We start from the raw sequence: 4,977 nt of genomic DNA on the forward strand, positions 1-4,977 counted from the left end.
CCGCCTGCAGGGGGCGCTATAAGTAAGGACAACGCGTTTTGGCCTATAACTCTCACACCGTATGTCGCACATTCAAAAACCTTATATCCCCAGATTCCCTGAATAGAACTGAATCACTTTGCCATTGGCCACGCCCACTTCCGCCAGGAAAATTTTTGTGCAAAATCGCAAAAACTGGAAAACCTACTTTTTCGAACTCCTCCTCGGGGTTTTGTCCGATCTGCGTGAAACTTGGCACGTACACTGCCCAGCTCAACCTGATCTTAAGTTATCAAAAGAATTTTGCTCGGCCAAGGTAGGCGCAAATTATTAACAAATTAATTTCTGTAGCTAGCTATGAAAATGCTAACTGTTGGATATCTCGGTCCAACTAAATGCTATTAACACCAAATGTCAGATCCTTGGTTGGCATGTGACTGTGAGGGTATGAGCCAAGTTTTGTGAATGTTGACCACTAGGGGGCGCTACAAATCTAGGAAATTTATATCTCTTGAACGGCTTTACGGATTTATACCAAATTCGGTAGGTATGATGCAGACCCATTGCTGAGGCCATATATTGAAGGTGGTCATGACTGGTCAATGTGGGCGTGGCTTATAAGTACATAAACAACAAGCATTTATTTTAGCTGAACGCTGATGATGAGGGTTGTGAAATTTATAGGGTACGTATAGAATAGGACACAGATCTTCCATAACAAAAATAGCACATCTACTCCACTAGGTGGCGCTAAAACGGATACAAACGCGTTTTTGCCTGTAACTTCCACATTTTAAATGACACATTCATATACATCATATCCATGTATTCCCTGAATAGAGCTGGATTTTTTGACATAGGCCCCGCCCACTTCTGCTGCAGATTTCCTTTGCTAAGTCACCGCATATGCAAAACCAACTTTTTTGAACTCCTCCTACAGTTTAAGAGCTATCTGCATGAAACTTTGCACATATAATCTCCAGATGAGTCTGTTGAAAAGTTATCAAAAGAATTTTGGCACTCCAAAAAATGCTCTACTTATAGCCAAACAATCTTTTTTGCTAGCTTAAAAAAACACATTGTTTCATATTTTGGTCAAAGTAAATGCTTTTAACGTCAAACTTAAGTCACTTGTTCAGGAAGTCATCCAGAGGCTCTGTGCCAAATATGGTGCAAATCAATCAACAGAGGGCGTTATAAACCCACAAATATCAAGTTTCCTAAAAGATGATCGCATTCACACATAATTTGGTGAGCATGATAAGACATCACTCCAGAGGCCAGCTGCAAAATTACGTAACAATCGGTGAAAGTGGGCGGGACTTATTACGACAAATCCAAATCGCCACACATTCAGCCTTTCGCACTTCCCATTACAGTGAATACTGAAGCTCAGACATTGACCTGTGTCTTGACGCACGTCCAGAGCCTTGTCGTCCTTTTAGGCCATATTGCGTGGGCTTCGTGGGCGGCGAGTCGCGCGGGGAGGCTTGGCCCCCGTTCATAACTGTTCGGTACGAACAGTTCTAGTTATTTTTATTCTTCCGTTGATAAAACTGGTGCTGCAGGCTACACCGTGCAAGGGAGGGCGGTGCAATTTGGAGGGTTGGTCCAGACCCCTGCACGTACCTCAGACGCAAAAAACTACATATGTCCGCCTGCAGGGGGCGCTATAAGTAAGGACAACGCGTTTTGGCCTATAACTCTCACACCGTATGTCGCACATTCAAAAACCTTATATCCCCAGATTCCCTGAATAGAGCTGAATCACTTTGCCATGGCCACGCCCACTTCCGCCTAGAAAGTTTTTTCGCAAAATCGCAAAAACTGGAAAACCTACTTTTTCGAACTCCTCCTCGGGGTTTTATCCGATCTACGTGAAACTTGGCACGTACACTGCCCAGCTCAACCTGATCTTAAGTTATCAAAAGAATTTTGCTCGGCCAAGGTAGGCGCAAATTATTAACAAATTAATTTCTGTAGCTAGCTATGAAAATGCTAACTGTTGGATATCTCGGTCCAACTAAATGCTATTAACACCAAATGTCAGATCCTTGGTTGGCATGTGACTGTGAGGGTATGAGCCAAGTTTTGTGAATGTTGACCACTAGGGGGCGCTACAAATCTAGGAAATTTATATCTCTTGAACGGCTTTACGGATTTCTACCAAATTCGGTAAGTATGATGCAGACCCATTGGTGAGGCCATATATTGAAGGTGGTCATGACTGGTCAATGTGGGCGTGGCTTATAAGTACATAAACAACAAGCATTTATTTTAGCTGAACTGTTATGATGAGGGTTGTGAAATTTATAGGGTACATATAGAATAGGACACAGATCTTCCACAACAAAAATAGCACATCTACACCACTAGGTGGCGCCATAACGGATACAAAGGCGTTTTTGCCTGTAACTTCCACATTTTAAATGACACATTCATATACATCATATCCATGTATTCCCTGAATAGAGCTGGATTTTCTGACATAGGCCCCGCCCACTTCTGCTGCAGATTTCCTTTGCTAAGTCACTGCATATGCAAAACCTACTTTTTTGAACTTCTACTACAGTTTAAGAGCTATCTGCATGAAACTTTGCACATATAATCTCCAGATGAGTCTGGTGAAAAGTTATTAAAAGAATTTTGGCACACCAAAAAATGCTCTACTTATAGCCAAACAATTTTTTTTGCTAGCTTAAAAAAACACATTGTTTCATATTTTGGTCAAAGTAAATGCTTTTAACTTCAAACTTAAGTCACTTGTTCAGGAAGTCATCCAGAGGCTTTGTGCCAAGTATGGTGCAAATCAATCAACAGGGGGCGTTATAAACCCACAAATATCAAGTTTCCTAAAAGATGATCGCATTCACACATAATTTGGTGAGCATGATGAGGCATCACTCCAGAGGCCAGCTGCAAAAATTACGTAACAATCGGTCAAAGTGGGCGGGACTTATTACAACAAATCCAAATCGCCACACATTCAGCCTTTCGCACTTCCCTTTACAGTGAATACTGAGGCTCACACATTGGCGTGTGTCCTGACGCACGCCCAGAGCCCCGTCGTCATTTTAGGCCATATTGCATGGGCTTAGAGGGGCGAGTCGCGTGGGGGGCGAGTCACGTGGGGGACGAGTTGCGCCGGATGGCTTGGCCCCCGTTCATAACTGTTCGGTACGAACAGTTCTAGTTAGGGCCCAAGCACTACAGTGCGAAGGCCCTATTGTAATCGTCAAGATTATTAGGGCCCGAGCGCTGACCAGCGCGAAGCCCTATTGTAATCGTCCAGATTATTATTATTATTTTTCTTCTCTCACAACGACGGCCTTTTTGCCCCCCTGAACGTGCCTTAAAAGTCACCAAAGTTTGCACGCAAGCCAGACCCGGCGAAAATTTCGATATTTTATGGTTTGCACAAATGGGCGTGCCAAAATGGCTCTCTAGCGCCCCCTACAAAATCAATAAAAGCGAGCCCCTCGTGACAGATTGACATAGAGAAACGAAACTTGGTACACATGTTCAACATGTCAAGACGCACCAAAAAGTCTCTTGGACACATACCCTAACACCAACAGGAAGTCGGCCATTTTGAATCAAATATTGATTTTAATGCAAATTGTGGCATCATATTTGAACGCACTACTCCTAGAGATTTCATCCCATCCACTTCAAATTCACACAGAGTCATCTTGAGACATTGGAGATGAAAAGTTATCAAAAGCTTTTTCCCACGTCATTCCTGGTTGCCGTGGTGACGCGGCGAATTTCGATGCTTCGCCATGAAATTTCAAACACTCATAACTTGACTCCACATTGTCTGAGCTTTTCCAAATTTCAGATGCTTGTACAGTGTCCCCGTCTGAACATATGTACAGTCTCATATTTAGTGACAGTCATAGCGCCACCTACTGGCGACAGGAAGTCACTTGCTTCATTCTTTCACTAATTACTCCCATAATCTTCATCCCATCCACTTCAAATTCACACAGGATCATCTTGAGACATTGGAGATGAAAGGTTATCAAAAGCTTTTTCCCTCGTCATTCCTGGTTGCCGTGGTGACGTGGCGAATTTCGATCCTTCGCCATGAAAATTCAAACCCTCATAACTTGACTCCACATGGTCTGAGCTTTTCCAAATTTAATATGCTTGTACAGTGTCCCCGTCTGAACATATGTACAGTCTCATATTTAGTGACAGTCATAGCGCCCCCTACTGGCAACAGGAAGTCACTTGCTTCATTCTTTCACTAATTACTCCCATAATCTTAAGTATTTACACCTGAAATTGACTCAGCTGAGACATAAGACCTTGGTGATGCTACATTCTGCAACTCGTGACCCATCATCAAATACTGTTGCCATGACAACGCATTCAACGCCATGAAATACGATTACACTTTTCAGGGGCAAAGGATGCCTCCATGGTAACGAAACTCAACACACACGTCTGGAGTGGGGTCATTTAACATCCTATATACTTCAATGGGATGGCCGTGACTAAATGGCTCAATAGCGCCCCCTTGAATATTTCAAAATTGAACCTCAGACTTCCCGATTGACATAGAAGAATGAAATTCGGTAGGTTTATGTATCATCTCCAGACGCACAAAAACGCCATTTGGACCCATACCCTAAGTCCAACAGGAAGTCGGCCATCTTGGGAAAAATGCTCAATTTTGGTGAGTGTTTTGGTCATTTCCACGCCTCATATTTGAACAAACTACTCCTAGAGATTTCATCCCATCCTCTTCAAATTCACACAGAGTCAGCTTGAGACATTGGAGATGACAAGTTATCAAAAGCTTTTTCATGACTTCTTCCTGTTGGGCGTGGCTGTGCAGACAATTTCGATGCTTCGCCATTAGGCAGGAAGTCCTTATAACTCCTACAGGCATTGTCTGATCTACACCAAATTCATCATGCATGTAGAGGGTCCCGCCCTGAACACATCTACGCATCAATACTGTGTCAAATACACAGCGCCACCTACTGG

Source organism: Scomber japonicus, chromosome 9, assembly GCF_027409825.1.
Source record: "Scomber japonicus isolate fScoJap1 chromosome 9, fScoJap1.pri, whole genome shotgun sequence".
Taxonomy (NCBI): domain Eukaryota; kingdom Metazoa; phylum Chordata; class Actinopteri; order Scombriformes; family Scombridae; genus Scomber; species Scomber japonicus.